The 22,168-nt window shown below is 42.8% G+C and overlaps 1 protein-coding gene across 9 annotated transcripts in view; it reads right to left on the bottom strand.

Annotated features, from left to right (window-relative positions):
* LOC106579975 (phosphatidylinositol 4-phosphate 5-kinase-like protein 1) overlaps window positions 1–22,168 on the bottom strand; it is a 41,631-nt gene that overhangs the window by 17,312 nt on the left and 2,151 nt on the right. For 5 of the 9 annotated variants that reach the window (XM_045703036.2, XM_082966258.1, XM_082966260.1 and 2 more), the window contains exon 1: window positions 7,618–7,915. The exons of 2 other annotated variants lie outside the window; for them this stretch is intronic. The gene's annotated coding sequence lies outside the window, so the exon portion shown is untranslated. Of the gene's footprint in view, window positions 1–7,617; window positions 7,923–22,168 lie in introns of those variants that run through there. 2 more of the 9 variants (XM_014160452.3, XM_045703037.2) reach the window with 2 other exon arrangements.

Here is a 22,168-nt window from a genome sequence, read left to right on the forward strand (position 1 = left end):
AACCTTATCACAGGGACTTTGAAGCACTAACTTACATCATCTGCATGCTGATTCCATCTTTGACGACGCCACATAAATGGAATAGGTACTAGCTAGCTTAATAGTTAATATTTGCGCGCTAGCTCTGCATATTCAGCTAGTGTGTGTGCGCGATTGACTGGATTAACCTCACGCCAGTTACTTGCATTGAGTGCCTTTCAGACAGTAGATACGACCTCTCTGTTACCTAGCAAGCTAAGGAACTGGCAGTGGATCAAACCATTGTGAGGCAAAGAGTGGGGGGGTTGCAATCTTTTGAAACTTAAAAACGCGCTATTAAGTGTCTATAATCAGCACAATTGCTTTCATTGCGTATTATTAATATTATTTAAATTACATAGTTATGTTTCAGTGATATATTGGGGGGGACAAATCATATTTTTCCCAGGATGGGGGGGTCGTGTCCCCACCGGCCCCCCCCGGGATTTCCGCCCCTGGTTGTAACTAAGATTGTATCTATTAAAACTGAGCACAAATGGACAGCTATGCGAGCCATCATTCACCAGTGGGTGGAAAGCGCCACTCACTGGGCCGCGGCCAGAACTGTGTCGCTTGGTAGACTAGTAGTTCGGTACGCATACGTGTTTGACATGGGCAGGAGCAGGCCTTCGAACCAAGGGCGAGAGAATGCCATGTTCCTTTATTTGATATTGTTCCCATTCTCTTTTCGCCAAGTTTAGAATGGTAAACTAATAGAAAATAGAAGTAGAAGATTATTGCTCCAGATCACTTGATCTCCACCACAAGGGGGAGAGAATAGACGAGGCAGAGAGAGAGAGAGAGAGAGAGAGAGAGAGAGAGACCCGACTTAACTCAAACTAAACTGTCTATCATACAGCAGAGTGTACGGGAGAGCTCTCCATGCAGAATTGGGACAATACAGTGCCTTCGGAAAGTATTCAAACCTTGACTTTTTCCACATTTTGCTACGTTAGCCTTATTCTAAAATTGATTAAATAAAACAATTTCCTCAGCAATCTACACACAATACCCCATAATGACAAAGCAAAAAAAACAGGTTTAGACATTTTTGCAAATGTATTAAAAACCAAAAAACAGAAATACCTTATTTACATAAGTATTCAGACCCTTTGCTGACACTTTACTGTTTCTATTGATCATCCTTGATCAACTTGGAGTCCACCTGTGGTCAATTCAATTAATTGGACATGATTTGGAAAGGCACACACCTGTCTATATAAGGTCCCACAAGTGATAGTACATGTCAGAGCAAAAACCAAGCCATGAGGTCGAAGGAATTGTCTGTAGAGCTCTGAGACAGGATTGTGTCAAGGCACAGATCTGGCTTCCATCATTTTTAAATGGAAGATGTTTGGAACCACCAATACTCTTCCTAGAGCTGGCCATCCGGGCCAAACTGAGCAATCGGGGGAGAAGAACCTTGGTCAGGGAGGTGACCAAGAACCCGATGGTCACTCTGACATAGCTCTAGAGTTCCTCTGTGGAGATGGGAGAACCTTCCAGAAGGACAACCATCTCTTCAGCACTCCACCAATCAGGCCTTTATGGTAGAATGGCCAGACCGAAGCCACTCCTCAGTAAAAGGCACATGACAGCCCGCTTGGAGTTTGCCAAAAGGCACCTAAAGATTCTCAGTGTCACGCGTGTGTGTAGGAACAGACCAAGGCGCAGCGTGCGTATCGTTCCACATCTTTATTATATTGTGAAACTTAGCCAAACAAACAATAAACTATAAACAAACAACAAACCGTGACGACAGAGGTGCAACATGCACTAACTCAAAATAATCTCCCACAAACACAGGTGGGAAAAACAACACCTTAAATATGATCCCCAATTAGAGACAACAATGACCAGCTGCCTCTAATTGGGAATCATACAAAAACCCCAACATAGAAAAAAGAAACTAGATAAACTCCCCAGTCACGCCCTGACCTACTCTACCATAGAAAATAAGAGCACGCAATGATCAGGACATGACACTCAGACCATGAGAAACAAGATTCTCTGGTCTGATGAAACCAAGATTGAACTCTTTGGCCTGAATGCCAAGCGTCACATCTGGAGGAAACCTGGCACCATCCCTACGGTGAAGCATGGTGGTGGCAGCATCATGCTGTGGGGATGTTTTTCAGTGGCAGGGACTGGGAGACTAGTCAGGATCAAGGCAAAGATGAACAGAGCAAAGTACAGAGAGATCCTTGATGAAAACTTGCTCCAGAGCACTTAGGACCTCGGACTTCTAACAGGACAATGACCCTAAGCAGACAGCCAAGACAACACAGGAGTGGCTTCAGGACAAGTTTCTGAATGCCACACCATCCAGGGCCCAGACTTGAACCCAATCGAACATCTCTGAAGAGACCTGAAAATAGCTGTGTAGCTACGCTCCCCATCCAACCTGACAGAGCTTGAGAGGATCTGCAGAGAAGAATAGGAGAAACTCCCCAAATACAGGTGTGCCAAGCTTGTAGCGTCATACCCAAGAAGACTCGAGGTTGTAATTGCTGCCAAAGGTGCTTCAAAGTACTGAGTAAAGGGTCTGAATACTTATGTAAATATTATATTTAATTAATTAATTTTTTATAAATTAGCAAAAATGTCAAATCAAGTTTTTGCTTTGTCATTATGGGGTAGTGTGTGTATATTGATGAGGGGGGAAAAAAACTGTTTTATCAATTTTAGAATAAGGCTGTAACCTAACAAAATGTGTAAAAAGTCAAGGGGTCTGCATAATTTCCGAAGGCACTGTATATAAATACCCCATGTTTTTTCTCTCACCTACCCCAATCCCATTATCATTTATATCAATAATGCAATGGAAAAAATGGTTTAATCGTTTGTTTATTGCTACTACACATTATTTGCAGTTTTAACGTCTCACCACCCCGAGTGGCGCAGCGGTCAAAGGCACTGCATCTCAGTGCTAGAGGTGTCACTACAGACCCTGGTTCAATTCCAGGCTGTATCACAACCGGCCGGGATTGGCCCATAGGGCGGTGCACAATTGGCCTAGCGTCGTCCGGATTAGCGTTTGACTGGGGTAGGCTATCATTGTAAATGAGAATTTAAATAAAAACTACCAGATGGTCCTGTAGCACTGCCAGCATCCCTACTTCCTGTGGCTATCACAGCTATCATGGGTTGCTAATATGACTACAATAATACCTTTGGCTGCTAGACAATGAAATAAAGTTGATTTGAAAACCAATAGAACAGGAGGGCAATATGAGGCAGTCTTTATAAAATAATTGCCTCCACATTTCTATGGTGGGATTTTGGCTATAGGGTACTTTGAAGCAAGCTTAGACATGCTTCATAATATGGTTTCAAACAATTAAGTAACAGGAAAAATATAGCGATACTAATAGCCCTAACCATCTTCTGGTAGTTCTTTTTGAGAAAGCCTTTTCTTGTCAATTAAATGGTAATGCTACAAAGTAGCCTATGCCTACCTGGAAGACGGATATCATGATTATTTGCATCAATCCAGTGGCCAATTGTTTTGCAAACTCCACCTCATGTGCACTGCAGAAACACAACTAACCAAACAACAGTGCCTGCACAGTTGAATTAAAGGGTAACTACACTCAAAATCTACATTTCTTAGATTTTTCCCAGATCTCAAAAGTGGTCTCTTGATGTGTTTAAGTATTGTTGTGGACTTAGAACATCCCATTTTGATGTTAAGAAAGTGTGATTTTGATGGCGAAAACCAGAATATACAGTGGGGGAAAAAAGTATTTGATCCCCTGCTGATTTTGTACGTTTTCCCACTGACAAAGAAAGGATCAGTCTATAATTTTAATGGCAGGTTTATTTGAACAGTGAGAGACAGAATAACAACAAAAATATCCAGAAAAACGCATGTCAAAAATGTTATAAATTGCTTTGCATTTTAATGAGGGAAATAAGTATTTGACCCCCTCTCAATCAGAAAGATTTCTGGCTCCCAGGTGTCTTTTATACAGGTAACGAGCTGAGATTAGGAGCACACTCTTAAAGGGAGTGCTGCTAACCGCAGCTTGTTACCTGTAAAAAAGACACCTGTCCACAGAAGCAATCAATCAATCAGATTCCAAACACTCCACCATGGCCAAGACCAAAGAGCTCTCCAAGTATGTCAGGGACAAGATTGTAGACCTACACAAGGCTGGAATGGGCTACAAGACCATCGCCAAGCAGCTTGGTGAAAAGGTGACAACATTTGGTGCGATTATTCGCAAATGGAAGAAACACAAAAGAACTGTCAATATCCCTCGGCCTGGGGCTCCATGCAAGATCTCACCTCGTGGAGTTGCAATGATCATGAGAACGGTGAGGAATCAGCCCAGAACTACACGGGAGGATCTTGTCAAGGATCTCAAGGCAGCTGGGACCATAGTCACCAAGAAAACAATTGGTTACACACTACGCCATGAAGGACTGAAATCCTGCAGCGCCCGCAAGGTCCCCCTGCTCAAGAATACATATACATGCCCGTCTGAAGTTTGCCAATGAACATCTGAATGACTCAGAGGACAACTGGTGAAAGTGTTGTGGTCAGATGAGACCAAAATGGAGCTCTTTGAGATCAACTCAACTCGTCGTGTTTGGAGGAGGAGGAATGCTGCCTATGACCCCAAGAACACCATCTCCACCGTCAAACATGGAGGTGGAAACATTATGCTTTAGGGGTGTTTTTCTGCTAAGGGGACAGGACTTCACCGCATCAAAGGGACGATGGATGGGGTCATGTACCGTCAAATCTTGGGTGAGAACCTTCTTCCCTCAGCCAGGGCATTGAAAATGGGTCGTGGATGAGTATTCCAGCATGACAATGACCCAAAACACACGGCCAAGGCAACAAAGGAGTGGCTCAAGAAGAAGCACATTAAGGTCCAGGAGTGGCCTAGCCAGTATCCAGACCTTAATCCCATAGAAAATCTGTGGAGGGAGCTGAAGGTTCGAGTTGTCAAATGTCAGCCTCGAAACCTTAATGACTTGGAGAAGATCTGCAAAGAGGAGTGGGACAAAATCCCTCCTGAGATGTGTGCAAACCTGCTGGCCAACTACAAGAAACGTCTGACCTCTGTGATTGCCAACAAGGGTTTTGCCACCAAGTACTAAGTCATGTTTTGCAGAGGGGTCAAATACTTATTTCCCTCATTAAAATACAAATCATTTTATAACATTTTTGACATGCGTTTTTCAGGATTTTTTTGTTGTTATTCTGTCTCTCACTGTTCAAATAAACCTACCATTAAAATTATAGACTGATCATTTCTTTTTCAGTGGGCAAACGTACAAAATCAGCAGGGGATCAAATACTTCCCCCCCCCCCCACTGTGTATATATATATATATATATATATATATATATATATATATATATTTAGCTAGCTGGTTTGCTATTGCAAGCTAATTTGTCCTGGGTTATAAACTTCAGGTTATTATTTTACCTGAATTGCACAAGGTCCTCTACTCCAACAATTAATCCACAGATAAAAGGTTAAACTGAGTTTGTTTCTAGTAATCTCTCCTCCTTCAGAATTCTTCTTTGGACTTTATATGTCACCCAGTAAAATACTACTTGAGTAAAAGTCTAAAAGTATTTGGTTTTAAATATACTTAAGTATCAAAGTAAATGTAATTGATAAAATGTACTTAAGTATCAAAAGTAAAAGTATAAATAATTTCAAATTCTGTATATTAAGCAAACCAGATGGCACCATTTTCTTGTTTATTTTTTATTTACAGATAGCCAGGGGCACACTCAAACACTCAGACACAATTTACAAACAAAGCATTTGTGTTTAGAGAGTCCTCCAGATCAGAGGCAGTAGATGACCAGGGATGTTCTCGACAAGTGCGTGAATTGGACCATTTTCCTGTCCTGCTAAGCTTTCAAAATGTAACAAGTACTTTTAGGTGTCAGGGATAATGTATGGAGTAAAAAGTACAGTATTTTCTTTAGGAATGTAGTGAAGTAAAAGTTGTCAAAAATAAAAATAGTAAAGTACAATTACCAAAAAAACGACTAAAGTAGTACTTTAAAGTATTTTTACTTAAATACTTTACACCACTGATCAATTGAGAACATTTCTACACTACCACGTAGGGCTGCACGATATGGGCAAATAATCTATCTTATTTTTAACTAATGATTTGACCTGTGAATTAGAGCAAAACTGTTGTAATGATGGAAATATAATGACTATTCTAATTCTATAGTTAGAATATAATAGTGAGCACTTTGAATACAGTGTTGTTTGAGATGACAACGAATTAAAATGCCAGGGAGTTATTGTGACAGGGTAGGAACTAAAGTATTGTTAGGTGTTTCCTAGGGGACCCTATAAGCTTTGGCTACTTCATGTAGCTAACATATTCTTGCTTTGCATTTTCCTTTGATTTAGAAGATACTGTTGCACAAACAAGATGCTGATTTAGGTCTACACCATCACTGGTATTATCAGGCTGCATTAGCTAGCTACGTTTGCGCTTACCCAGTACATTTATTAGCTAGCTAGCTTTAGCATTAGCGGCTAACAATTAGCATCTCTCAAGATTTAGGGCAACTTGCTAAGAAAAAACAAACTAGCTGTTTGCTGATGTAAGAAACACAAACTAATAGTGTCATTATAGAACGTTAGTGGATTTATATTAAGAAGCAAAGTGAAAACAGCATTGTTATCAACATTGTTGCATGTGCTGTATTGACCATGCAAACCGAACGAAAGGGTCTCAGTTGAGGAACATCAAATGCGGTCTTTGAGTGACAGGGGGCGTGGCTAGGTCTGCGTGGAAAGTGGCGCGGAGATAGATGAATCAAGTAGCGAAGTAAACTTAAACAATTGACATTACACATGTCGTATCACATTTAACAAACCAAACATTCAAATACCGATATAGATGGTAAAGTAAAAAACCCAAACCGGTCCCTGCGTCAATACCGGTATATAATAAAATACGGTATACTGGTGAGGGAGGATGATTCGTTTTCATGAGCATGGCCTTATTTCAATTACAGCATATTGGATGACTTATTATTATTCCATTCACCCAGTTCAATGTAACAGCGATAGGTTTAGGCTACTACATGATACTCAAATGTTCCTTTTATCCATCATGAGGTTGCTACAACCTAGCCTCTGAATAAAAGTTTACAACATCGGTGCACACAGGTCGAGAGACAAATTTGAGGTGAAAGACAACGACATTCAGTTCGGTTTTGCACTCTTGCCTGCATCTAGCTGATATGGGGGGGGGGTCATTAGTCCAACAGTTGCAAACAGGAGTTTCTATTGGACAAATTCAGGTATGTTTATCCACGTGTTGTTCCGTTTGCTTCCTTTTAAGAAACTTTTTCAACAGAATCGCACCCCTGATACCGCGTAAACACAGTTCACTTTCATAGCAGCCACGTTGTATTCCTTCTCGCATCCATTAACTCTCCTCCTCTCACCTCTTCCCTTCGATTGTGGACTTCAATGCACAACACATCAGCTGTATGTGGCGAAATAACCTTTCCAAACCAAACCGCTACACACAGCCTACAGCATTGTAGTCAGTAAGCAGTTACACCGTCAATACATTAGTAATACCAAAAGCTTACCTTGACTTGGAAGAGTTCCAGTGTTGTGTTGGAAAGTCATAGCCAGCTAGCTAAAATAGCATCCCTCTGTTTGAGCAGGGTGTTTCAGGAGGCTAAACTAGCTAGTTGCATTTGCTAGCTAAGTAAGTGAAACTGAAAGTGAAAAAAAAAATACTCTCTATTTGTCTCTTCCTTCTCCTTAATTTTGGAAGAAATTAATTTGTTCAAAACTGTTAAACTATTCTTTCTCTCTCTGAGTCAACTACTGACCACATTTTATACACTGCAGTGCTAGAAGATAGCTGTATCTTATGCTTTCAGTACTAGATTAATTCTCTGATCCTTTGATTGGGTGGACATGTCAGTTCATGCTGCAAGAGCTCTGATAGGCTACACCATAATTCTACCCTACAGTGCTGTTGAGGCTACTGTAGACCTTCTTTGCATAATAGTGAGTTTTAATCAGTTTATTTGGTGACATGATTATATTTAGTATAGTTTTATTTAAAAGTATAACTTTCTAAATGTTTTACAATAAAAATAAATACTGAAATCCACTGGGGAGGATAGTCCTCCCCTTCCTCCTCTGAGGAGCCAACACCGCTGTACACCAAGTCAGAATCGTAGGATAAATAAAGGGGGCATATCAAATAAAATAAAAATGTATGTCACTTGCGCTGAATACAACAGGTTTCACCTTACCGTGAAATGCTTACTTCCAAGCCCTTAACCAACAATGCAGTTTTAAGAAAAATAAGAGTTATGAAAATATTTACTAAATAAACTAAAGTAAAAAAAATAAAAGAGCAACAATAAAATAACAATAACAAGGCTATATACAGGGGGTACCGGTACCAAGTCAATGTGCGGGGGTACAGGTTAGTAGAGGTAACTGATGTAATATGTACATCTGGGTAGGGGTCAAGTGACAATGCACAGTTAATAAACCGCGAGTAGTGCGGGGGGGGGGTCAATGCAAATAGTCTGGGTAGCCCTTTTGAATTAGCTATTCAGCAGTCTTATGGCTTGAGGGTAGCTGTTAACAAGATTTTTGGACCTAGACTTGGCACTCCGGTTCTGCTTGCCGTGCAGTAGCAGAGAAAACAGTCTATGACTAGGGTGGCTGGAGTCTATACCAATTTTTAGGGCCTTCCTCTGACACTGCCTGGTGTATAGGTCCTGGTTGGCAGGAAGCTTGACCCCAGTGATGTTTTGGGACATACGCACTATCCTCTGTAGCGCCTTGCGGTCGGAGGCTGAGCAGTTTCCATACCAGGTGGTGATGCAACCAGTCAGGATGCTCTCGATGGTGCAGCTGTAGAGCTTTTTGAGGATCTGAGAACCCATGCCAAATATTTTTAGTCTCCTGAGGGGGAATAGGCGTTGTCATGCCCTCTTCACGAAAGTCTTGGTGTGTTTGGACCATGATAGTTTGTTGGTGATGTGGACACCAAGGAACTTGAAGCTCTCAAACTGCTCCACTGCAGCCCCGTTGATGCGAATGGGGGCGTGCTTGGCCCTGCTTTTCCTGTAGTCCACAATAATCTCCTTTGTCTTGATCACATTGAGGGAGAGGTTGTTGTCCTGGCACCACGTGGCCAGGTCTCTGACCTCCTCCCTATAGGCTGTCTCATCATTGTTGGCAATCAGGCCTACCACTGTTGTGTCGTCGGCAAACTTAATGATGCTGTTGGAGTCGTGCTTGGCCACGCAGTCATGGGTAAACAGGGAGAACAGGAGGGGACTAAGCATGCCCCCCTGAGGGGCCCCTGTGTTGAGGATCAGTGTGGCAGATGTGTTGTTGCCTACCCTTACCACCTGGGGGCGGCCCGTCAGGAAGTCCTCCATCCAGTTGCAGAGGGAGGTGTTTAGTCCCAGGGTCCTTAGCTTAGTGATGGGCTTTGAGGGCACTATGGTGTTGAACGCTGAGCTGTAGTCAATGAACAGCATTCTCACGTAGGTGTTCCTTTTGTCCAGGTGTGAAAGGGCAGTGTGGAGTGCAATAGAGATTGCGCCGTATGTGGATCTGTTGGGGCAGTATGCATATTGGAGTGGGTCTAGGGTTTCTGGGATGATGGTGTTGATGTGAGCCATTACCAGCCTTTCAAGCACTTCATGGCTACAGACGTGAATACTACGGTCGGTAGTCATTTAGGCAGATTATTTTGATGTTCTTGGGCACAGGGACTATGGTGGTCTGCTTGAAACATGCAGGTATTACAGACTCGGCCAGGGACAGGTTGAAAATGTCATTGAAGACACTTGCTAGTTGGTAAGTGCATTCTTAGAGAATACGTCCTGCGGTCTTGTGAATATTGACCTGTTTAAAGGTCTTACTCACATTGGCTATGGCGAGCGTGATCACACAGTCGTCTGGAACTGCTGGTGCTCTCATGCATGCTTCAGTGTTGCTTGCCTCTTAGGCACGCATATAAGTAATTTAGCTCGTCTGATATGCTCGTGCCTCTGGGCAGCTCATGGCTGGGCTTCCTTTTTGTAGTCCGTAATAGTTTGCAAGCCCTGACACATCCGATGAGCGTCATAGCTGGTATAATAGGATTCAGTCTTAGTCCTGTATTGACGCTTTGCCTGTTTGATGGTTCGTCGGAAGGCATAGCGGGATTTTTTATAAGCGTACAGGTTAGAGTCCTGCTCTTTGAAAGCGGCAGCTCTATCCTTTAGCTAAGTGCGGATGTTGCCTGTAATCCATGGCTTCTGGTTGGGGTATGTACGTACGGTCATTGTGGGGATGACATCATTGATGCACTTGATGATGAAGCCGGTGACTGATGTGGTATACAGACAATAAAAGCTCTTACAATATTTGATGATTACATTTCTCTGAAACAGGCTATAGGCTACGTGTGCACCACTAAATCCGAACAGTAGGCTAAGTTATGAGTGGGAAAGTTACCAAATTATTAGGGTGAGGCACATGGGCTACTAACAGCTTACTACACAACATACACTTAGTATTACTTTTTTAACTACAGTATACATATCTCCCTGGCATACTACATCATTTATGCAGCAGCATACAAGACATTTTGTTGTGCTGTGCTCACTTGAACAGGAAGGTAGCATGGCGGTCTTTGTGGACAAATTATTTCATCAAACTTTGTCATCAAAGTCTGTCATTCTATGGATTTATGGTGCTTTCAAGACAACTGGGAACTTGGAAAAACAAGGTTGAATCATGACATCAGTGATCTTCAGGTCGGAGCTCTAAAAAGAGGCCTGAGTTCCCGAGTTGGAATTCCGAGTTGGATGACCAGTCAAAATGTATTTTTCCAGTCGGAGCTCGTTTTCTTCAGAGTTCCCAGTTGTCTTGAACTGACTGAAGTTGGAGATTTCCAGTTGTTTTGAACGCAGCAGAAGTTATGCTGGATTGACAGCATGGCCAATGTATTCAACCTTTTCTGGCCCATGGTGTTGAATGTTTATCCTTTTAAGCTGTGAAAAGAGACCCTTAAACCCAGACTTGGACCACACACCCACATCCACTGAATAGCAGGCTAGTGATTGCTTTGCAAAGCTTGCAGTTAGCCACTGATTCCTTCCAAACCCCTCATTGGTCAATTTGCGACTTCCAACTTGTTGTGTAATGTTTATGTCCAATGGCCGATGAGCACCGATACGTTTTATCTGTCATTTCTCTTCATATGACAAGGATGGAAAATGATTTGATGTTAGATTGTCGACATGATTCATGATGATGACTGCTAGCTTGCTAGCTAAGATTTTGAAAGTATGATGTTGATATGCTTAGTCCAATCAAAGCTACAGTAGACATAATGTGATTTGATGTAATTTTATCTGTGGCCAATGACCTTGAACCTTCTTGGATTGGCACTTCTAATGTAACTCTATGGCAGCACCCAAGGGGCTTGAATTTTTGAGCTCTCCCTGTATATTTTGTGGTGTAGTAGTGTCCCCATGACTGACAGAACACCAACCCCTGTGCTCCGTATTTTCCATTGGCTGCCCCACCACCACAGAAAGGCTGAAACACCAGCATTTTGGAGCTGCCTTACTCAAGAAAGCAAAAAAGAGACCATGTTTGTATGCAGCTTTATTAACTCAATAAAACATGTTTTTTTACATTGTTTGCAAACTGATTTGTGACACGTATTAATGCCAAAATAACATGCAAAACAGGCAACAAAAAACTAATGTTTTTCTCTTTTTTTTGCTAAACAGGTGGGGCTCTGAACTGCCCTGAATGACGGGTTGCCACTGGGCGACAGATCTTGATGTGTTCTTTTAAACAATTTGAGCACCTTTCGTGGTTCTAAAAGGACAGCCCTGAATAAACTTTGATTTGATTGGCTTGAACACATGGTTACAATATACCCAATAGAATAAAATAAAACTGAGGGGTGAACTATCAATTTATATAGCCACATTTATTTGCATAGATTTAATCATCAAATCAATTGACCAAGTAGTGAACATAAATCATTACTATGTAGAATTGCAGGGAATTTGTTTTAAAATAGCCATAAAATCAAGATTTTTGTGTGGTATATTCATGCATCTCAATAAACTATAACCTCCAACTTGGCCCAGTTCACATTTCCAATTTCCCACCCAACAAAGCTAGAACGGACCCTGCGTCTCAACCAATAGTCAATATACACTATATATACAAACGTATGTCAACACCCCTTAAAATGAGTGAATTCGGCTATTTCAGCCACCCCCGTTGCTGATAGGTGTATAAAATCGAGCACACAGCCATACAATCTCCATAGACAAACATTGGCAGTAGAAGAGCTCAGTGACTTTCAACGTGGCACCTTCATAAAATGCTACTTTTCCAACAAGTCAATTCATCAAATTTCTGCCCTGTGGGAGCTACCCTGGTCAACTGTAAGTGCTGTTATTGTAAAGTGGAAACCTCTAGGAGCAACAATGGCTCAGCTGCGAAGTGGTAGACCACAGAAGCTCACAGAACGGGACCGCCAAGGGCTGAAGCATCGGTGGCAACACTGAGTACCAAGTTCCAAACTGCCTCTGGAAACAATGTCAGCACACTAACTGTTAGTCTGGAGTTTCATGAAATGGGTTTCCATGGCTGAGCAGCCGCCCACAAGCCTAAGATCACCATGAGCAATGCCAAGCGTCGGCTGGAGAGGTGTAAAGCTTGCCGCCATTGGACTCTGGAGCAGTGGAAACGTGTTCTCTAGAGTGATGAATCACGCTTCACCACCTGGCAGTCCGACGGACTAATCTGGGTTTGGCGGATGCCAGGAGAATGCTACCTGCCTGAATGCATAGTGCGAACTGTAAAGTTTGGTGGAGGAGGAATAATGGTGTGGGGCTGTTTTTCATGGTTCGGGCTAGGTCCCTTAGTTCCAGTGAAGGGAAATCTTAACGCTACAGCATACAATGACATTCTAGATGAGTCTGTGCTTCCAACTTTCTGGCAACAGTTTGGGGAAGGCCCTTTTTTGTTTCAGCATGACAATTAGCAAGACACCCCCAATAAAGGAGTGGTTCTGCAGGTGGGGACCACAGACCACTTCTCAGTTCCTATGCTTCCTGGCTGATGTTTTGGTCACTTTTGAATGCTGGCGGTGCTTTCACTCTAGTGGTAGCATGAGACGGAGTCTACAACCCACACAAGTGGCTCAGGTAGTGCAGCTCATCCAGGATGGCACATCAATGCGAGCTGTGGCAAGAAGGTTTTCTGTGTCTGTCAGCGTAGTGTCCAGAGCATGGAGGCGCTACCAGGAGACAGGCCAGTACATCAGGAGACGTGGAGGAGACCGTAGGAGGGCAACAACCCAGCAGCAGGACCGCTACCTCCGCCTTTGTGCAAGGAGGAGCAGGAGAAGCACTGCCAGAGCCCTGCAAAATGACCTCCAGCAGGCCACAAATGTGCATGTGTCTGCTCAAACGGTCAGAAACAGACTCCATGAGGGTGGTATGAGGGCCCGACGTCCACAGGTGGGGGTTGTGCTTACAGCCCAACACCGTGCAGGACGTTTGGCATTTGCCAGAGAACACCAAAATTGGCAAATTTGCCACTGGCGCCCTGTGCTGTTCACAGATGAAAGCAGGTTCACACTGAGCACGTGACAGACGTGACAGAGTCTGGAGACGCCGTGGAGAACGTTCTGCTGCCTGCAACATCCTCCAGCATGACCGGTTTGGCGGTGGGTCAGTCATGGTGTGGTGTGGCATTTCTTTGGGGGGCCGCACAGCCCTCAATGTGCTCGCCAGAGGTAGCCTGACTGCCATTAGGTACCGAGATGAGATCCTCAGACCCCTTGTGAGACCATATGCTGGTGCGGTTGGCCCTGGGTTCCTCCTAATGCAAGACAATGCTAGACCTCATGTGGCTGGAGTGTGTCAGCAGTTCCTGCAAGAGGAAGGCATTGATGCTATGGACTGGCCCGCCCGTTCCCCAGACCTGAATCCAATTGAGCACATCTGGGACATCATGTCTCGCTCCATCCACCAACGCCACGTTGCACCACAGACTGCCTAGGAGTTGGCGGATGCTTTAGTCCAGGTCTGGGAGGAGATCCCTCAGGAGACCATCCGCCACCTCATCAGGAGCATGCCCAGGCGTTGTAGGGAGGTCATACAGGCACGTGGAGGCCACACACACTACTGAGCCTCATTTTGACTTGTTTTAAGGACATTACATCAAGGTTGGATCAGCCTGTAGTGTGGTTTTCCACTTTAATTTTGAGTGTGACTCCAAATCCAGACCTCCATGGGTTGATAAATTGTATTTTCCATTGATTATTTTTGTGTGATTTTGTTGTCAGCACATTCAACTATGTAAAGAAAAAAGTATTTAATAAGATTATTTCTTTCATTCAGATCTAGGATGTGTTGTTTAAGTGTTCCCTTTATTTTTTTGAGCAGTATAGTTTGTCAAGATCGGTGTGGAGGAACTTGACTGGCCTGCACAGAGCCCTGATTTTAACCCCATCGATCACCTTTGGGATGAATTGGAATGCCGACTGCGAGCCAGGCCTAATCGCCCAACATCAGTGCCCGACCTCACTAATGCTTTTGTGGCTGAATTGAAGCAAGTCCCCGCAGCAATGTTCCAACATCTAGTGGAAAGCCTTCCCAGAAGAGTGGAGGCTGTTATATTCTCAAAGGGGAACCAATTTCACATGACTGTTGGTCACAGATACCTTAAAAAAAAAAATAAGGTAGGGCCTTGGATCAGAAAACCAGTCAGTATCTGGTGTGACCTCTATTTGCCTCATGCAACTTGACTTCTCCTTTTCAGTTGATCAGGTTGTTGATTGTGGCCTGTGGAATGTTGTCCCACTCCTCATCAATGGCGGTGCGAAGTTGCTGGATATTGGCAGAAACTGGAACATTCTGTTGTACATGTTTATCCAGAGCATCTCAAACATGCTCAACTGTCAAAGTACCACCACCTGTTGCTGTTTTTTCTCTTCACTTGGCCCTAATACTCTTCCATAGATTACTGAGGGAACAATCAGAGCGGCTCCAAACCCCGTCAGACTCTCAGCTAGCTAACACTCCCTATGCAGATATGTTAACATCCCTGCCAATCAGGGTTGTTTTTTTGTATGTGTGTGTCAGAATACACTGAAAAGTTTTACATACACAGACATAAATACATATTTTTAGCTGAAAGCTGAGAATTGAATCTTTCTGGCAATATAAACATCAATAGAAGGTTCCTCCTTCGACACTGACACATTGATTTGATCCGTGCATAACTGTCAAGCCCTGACCATAGAGAGCCCTTGGTTCTCTATGGTTTTTAGGTCAGAGCGTGACTAGGGGGGTGTTCTAGTCATTATTTTTCTATGTTGGTGGTTTGTATGGTTCCCAATTAGAGGCATCTGGTAATCGTTGCCTCTAATTGGGGATCATATTTAGGAAGCCCCTTCTCCCACCTGCATTTGTGGGATATTGTTTGTGTTAGTATTTTGTGCACTAAGGCTTTCACGTTTGTAGTAGTTTGTTTATTGTTTTGTTTAAGTTTCACAATAATAAAAGATGTGGAACTCAAATCACGCTGCGCCTTGGTCCGACCTTTTCTACGAGCGTGACAATAACCTCTGTATACAGACTAAAATTATACTGTTTGCCATTGATCTCTTACAGGATTTATGAACCTAAGCTACACAACTAAAGCTGAACATAGAAGTCTGTCTTCTGCACTATTATTTTCTGAATCTATTTTAAGTGTGTTGAATAGTTTTACTCTACCCAGTCCCTGTCCCAGCTGTGTTTTCAATACCCATTACACTCGCTCTGTGATTTGTTTGATTATTGATTCTCTATTAACAACTTATTCCCCCCCCCCCAAAAAAAGCATTCATGCATGATTTCTTTTATGAGAACTATGCCAGGTGAAATGTCTCTTCAGTCAAATTCCTGAGAATATTTATTAAATCATAAAAACACACAAAATACCATATTGTTAACAAATGGAATAACATTAGTTAAATGACAAAAAGTGTATGTACAGTAAATATCTATAGCCTACCACTGCAGCAGAAGCTATATGTGATGCTACCTACTGTTCTTAATCAATCTTGTTTTACAGAGAATGTAGACGTGTTATAAAGTAGTTATACAGACAGTATGTTCACTGACACAAACAGAACAAAATGCCGTTTGATTATTCATTTGACAGTCTCTGAGTGCTTCCTGTCCAGCTTGTCTTGGTGCAAGGGTTGATGGGCCTGCAGGATACTGTAGTCAAGCACATTGAGGCTGCGGAGGGAGGCACAGTCCAGTTCAATGTAAGCTACAAGCCAGGACTGCTGCTGATCTGTTAATACGTGAATGCCACTTAATTTCACTTTCTGTTCAAATTGTTGCGGTTAATTCGATTCAAAGATTAGGCAGAGACTAATTTAATTATATAATGGTGAATCTTTAATACAAGCAGCTGATAGGTAGATTCCTCTCTGATCTCAGTCAGGGAAGGAGCTGGAAGAGTAAATGGTTTCATATAGTGGGAGGTAATAAAACAATCACTGTTACACAACAGTTATTTTATAGAAACAACAGTTCCAGAACACAATGGCCTTGTGTTAGGTTGCAGGCATAACAGGAGTCTATAAACATAACATCACAGGCCAACACAGAACAGAGCTCACCCCAATTCTGAACACCACAATTCCCCCTTTGATGCTACGGGAAACATTAGCATCACCCTACATTATATACTTGAGCTGTAGTCAGACATTATTTAAAACCTTCTGGTTTCTGGGAAATTGGTATTTTACACAGAAAGGGGTGGTCTGAATGGAACTCCTGAAAGGTAACTAAATAATAATAATCTGGGGGAAAGGGAGGTTCATAGGGTTCGGGGTCATTTCGATGACAGTAGACTTTATCGTCCCCAATAGGGCCATCTGGACACCCAATGAAGGTTGAAACGGTGACGAGGTCTGTCAGGTCATTTAAGTTAACGTCTGTGGTCATGACGATCTGGTGGGGAGGAGATACTGCTGTTTCACACAATCTCCTCACCAAGGTCGCCCAGCTTGAGAAAAGATAGCAAAAGGACTCCAACTAGTACCAGGAGACATTGCAGCAAAAGTTCCACAGGCTAGTTTTCACCCGAGCAAACACATCCCAACCCAACTTATCTTGCTTGTTTGCAATAGAAACCACCTGTCTGATAGTGGCAACTGACTCAGCATTCCTGACCCACCAATGCACAAACCCCTCCCTTATACAAGTTCAGCAGTTAATTATTCAATAGCAGTAGCATTACCCATTCTTTCTACATTTGCTAGTTTTCTAAAGGAATCAAGCACAGTTGTCATGCCATAATTGGGAATTAATGCAGAGAAAAGGGTGATTTGGGGATACTGGGATAGCACATACACAACAGGAACAACATAAGCGGCATAGCAGGATCCTGACCATTTTGTAGGCAGATAATAGTAGGCTTTCCCCCCACACACATACATACAGTAGTTGTGCTTACTGAGGAAGTAGGTTTAGCATTCCCAATGACATGTTAGGGTTCCGATCCATTTCTCAACAGTAAGGGCAGTATTATGTTATTGTAGACAAAGGTTATACTTACAATGACATTCCCCTAACTGGAGACCGGTTCCATTTGCTATATAACACAAATAACCTGGGGAAGAGTAGGCCAGGGTGATGGGTTGCTTGGGCAGAGGTGGGATTATTAAAACCTTCTCATATAAAACACCTTATCCTTCACCCAATTAAGCTCTCGGTATGTAAGGTAACTGCTTTGGTCCACATTAATATTTCATAAACACCGAGGGGTATAGCTAGTAATGGCATAGTCTCACCACTGTCTGGTAACCATCCACAACCCCAACAATCTGATACATTCTGTAGTACAGAGACATTACTAGCTAATTGTAAGAAAGTGTTTGACCCAGGGGAAACCCCATAACGTTCATGTCCTCTTCTTCTCTTCAGGTCTGCAGGGTCATCAGAGTCCAGGTCCAAGTCAGCGGGGTCATCTACTTCTGGGTTTAACCCTGTGGAAGCCGGGCCTCTTTGGAGCGGAGAGGTCAGGAGAGGCTAAAGGAAGTTAACCCACCTCTGGCTCGAAATCTGCTACCACCCAGAGGATGCCCACAGCCACAACGGCTGCGACTCTCTTCTCTGTATACATCAATGATGTTGCTCTTGCTGCTGGTGATTCTCTGATCCACCTCTACGCAGACGACACAATTCTGTATACTTCTGGCCCCTCTTTGGACACTGTGTTAACTAACCTCCAGACGAGCTTCAATGCCATACAACTCTCCTTCTGTGGCCTCCAACTGCTCTTAAATGCAAGTAAAACTAAATGTATGCTATTCAATCGATCACTGCCCGCACCTGCTCGCCCGTCCAGCATCACTACTCTGGACGACTCTGACTTAGAATACGTGGACAACTACAAATACCTGGGTGTCTGGTTAGACTGTAAACTCTACTTCCAGACTCACATTAAGCATCTCCAATCCAAAATTAAATCTAGAAGAATCGGCTTCCTATATCGCAACAAAGCATCCTTCACTCATGCTGCCAAACATATCCTCGTAAAACTGACCATCCTACCGATCCTCGACTTTGATGATGTCATCTATAAAATAGCCTCCAACTCTCTACTCAACAAACTGGATGCAGTCTATCACAGTGACATCCATTTTGTCACCAAAGCCCCATACACTACCCACCATTACGACCTGTACGCTCTCGTTGGTTGGCCCTCGCTTCATACTCGTCGCCAAACCCACTGGCTACATGTTATCTACAAGTCTCTGCTAGGTAAAGCCCCGCCTTATCTCAGCTCACTGGTCACCATAGCAGCACCCACTCGTAGCACGCGCTCCAGCAGGTATATCTCACTGGTCACCCCCAAAGCCAATTCCTCCTTTGGTCGTCTTTCCTTCCAGTTCTCCGCTGCCAATGACTGGAACGAACTGCAAAAATCTCTGAAGCTGGAGACTCATATCTCCCTCACTAGCTTTAAGCACCAGCTGTCAGAGCAGCTCACAGATCACTGCACCTGTACATAGCCCATCTGTAAACAGCCCATTTACCTACCTCATCCCCATACTGTATTTATTTATTTATCTTAAAAATGTATTTGTATCTACTCACTTCAATTTTGGTGTTCCACGTAATACAGATTGTTTTTAGATGACGTTACCTTCTTACTTAAATCACTGGTGTTATTCAAACTATCGAATTGAGAAATAATTGGAAATTGTCGAAAACGTATCCTATTCTATTATTTATACCTCTGTTCCAAATTTTTTCCACTGTGTCCCTTACAGCCTGTTTGAGTTCACTTACTGGCTGCTTATCTATCCGGCCACAGGAAGCTTATGTTTAACCCAAACACCAGATGGCAGCCTCTAATTCAATATCAGTCCCAAGGCTCAATCCCTCTGTTCGCAATGTCAACCAAATGCTGTTCACACTCGTATTTTTCATGTGACCTTGTAGTGAAACCTTAGCTCTTCAAATTACTAAAATATTGCATTAATAGAGTGCTATCTGAAAGCAACTAATAACATATTACCATTCACCATACTGTCAACACTCATTACATTTGATAGACCATGAGTACCATGAATCTTTCCATTATCATTGTCTTTACCCTCACTAGTCTCCATGTCTGTTTCCTTCAACTAGGACCCTTCTACTCTTTCCAATAGGAAAATCCTCTCAATCACTACTACTAATACATACGGATCACTCTCAAACAATGTTCTGCAAAACAGATATGATTTCTTCTGTTCACCGGGATGCCACTTTCCCCTTTAACTTTCTCCTTATTGGAAGGCATTGTTTGTATTTTAGTCTACCCTAACAATATTATATTTATTATCAATTTCCGTTGGATATTCACTTTATTTTGAGAGTAATATTCAATGTGCCCAAATTATAAAATTCATCAGCCAATTCAGAAGGGAATAGATACACTTTGGAGGGAGCTTGTTTTTTAAGGTAGCTCTCAGGACCAGAGGCAAGGATGGAAGAGTCAGGGATGCAAATCAATCCCAGAACAACAGCAAAGGACCTTGTGAAGATGCAGGAGGAAACGGGTACAAAAGTATCTATATCCACAGTAAAACGAGTCCTATATCGACATAACCTGAAAGGCCGCTCAGCAAGGAAGAAGCCACTGCTCCAAAACTGCCATAAAAAAAGTCAGACTATGGTTTGCAACTGCACATGGGGACAAAGATCGTACTTTATGGAGAAATGTAATCTGGTCTGATGAAACAAAAATAGAACTGTTTGGCCATAATGACCATCGTTATGTTTGGAGGGAAAAGGGGGAGGCTTGCAAGCCGAAGAACACCATCCCAACCGTGAAGCACGGGGGTAGCAGCATCATGTTGTGGGGTGCTTTGCTGCAGGAGGGACTGGTGCACTTCACGAGGGAGGGAGCAAAATTATGTGGATATATTGAAGCGACATCTCAAGACATCAGTCAGGAAGTTAAAGCTTGGTCACAAATGGGTCTTCCAAATGGACAATGACCCCAAGCATACTTCCAAAGTTGTGGCAAAACGGCTTAAGGACAACAAATTCAAGGTATTGGAGTATTGAAATAAATCATTCTCTCTACTATTATTCTGACCTTTCACAATCTTAAAATAAAGTGGTCATCCTAACTGACCTAAGACAGGGAATTTTTACTTGGATTAAATGTCAGCAATTGTGAAAAACTGAGTTTAAATGTATTTGGCTAAGGTGTATGTAAACTTCCGACTTCAACTGTAGACTGGTGTGTACCTTTCACAATCATGTCCAATCAATTGAATTTACCACAGGTGGACTCCAATCAAGTTGTAGAAAAATCTCAAGGATGATCAATGGCAACAGGATACACCTGAGCTCAATTTTGTGTCTCATAGCAAACGGTCTGAATACTTATGTAAATAATGTATGTTTTAAAAAATTTGTATAAATTAGCAAAAAATTATAAAAACCTGTTTTCTCTTTGTCACTATGGGTATTGTGTGTAGATTGCTGAAGATTAGTTTTATTTAATCCATTTTATAATAAGGCTATAACTTAACAAAATGTTCAAAAAGTCAATGGGTCTGAATACTTTCTGAATGCACTGTATATATTATATTTGTATTTAATTGTAGGGAATCCAATTCCTACTTGCAGGTCTGATAATATGCTGTTCCAATAGTATTTTTCAAGTCATTGTAGGTAAACCCATCCCTACCCATCAGTTCTACCAAATTTCTATCAACATGTTAAATGTGCAACCAGAGGGAAACAAATTCTAGATCACCTGTTCTCCACACACAGAGACGCGTACAAAGCCCTCACCCTCCATTTGGGGAATCCGACCACAACTCTATCCTCCCGATTCCTGCTTACAAGCAAAAATTAAAGCAGGAAGCACTCTGTCTATAAAAAAGTGGTCAGATGAAGCAGATGCTAAACTACAGGACTGTTTTGCTATCACAGACTGAAACATGTTCCGGGATTCTTCCGATGGCATTGAGGAGTACACCACATCAGTCACTGGCTTTATCAATAAGTGCATCGAGGACGTCGTCCCCACAGTGACTGTACGTACATATCTCAACCCGAAGCCATGGATTACAGGCAACATTCGCACTGAGCTAAAGGGCAGAGCTGCCGCTTTCAAGGTGCGGGACTATCCCGGAAGCTTACAAGAAATCCTGCTATGCCCTGCGACGAACCATCAAACAGGCAAAGCGTCAATACAGGGCTAAGATTGAATCATACTACACCGGCTCTGACGCTCGTCTTATGTGGCAGGGCTTGCAAACTATTACAGACTACAAAAGGGAAGGACAGCCGCGAGCTGCCCAGTGACATGAGCCTACCAGATGAGCTAAATCACTTCTATGCTCGCTTTGAGGCAAGCAACGCTGAGGCATGCATGAGAGCATCAGCTGTTCCGGACGACTGTGTGATCACGCTCTCTGTAGCCGACGTGAGTAAGACCTTTAAACAGGTCAACATACACAAGGCTGCGGGGCCAGACGGATTACCAACTGGCAGGTGTCTTCACTGACATTTTCAACATGTCCCTGATTGAGTCTGTAATACTAACATGTTTCAGGCAGAC

Source organism: Salmo salar, chromosome 20 (assembly GCF_965601325.2).
Source record: "Salmo salar chromosome 20, fSalSal1, whole genome shotgun sequence".
Classification (NCBI taxonomy): domain Eukaryota; kingdom Metazoa; phylum Chordata; class Actinopteri; order Salmoniformes; family Salmonidae; genus Salmo; species Salmo salar.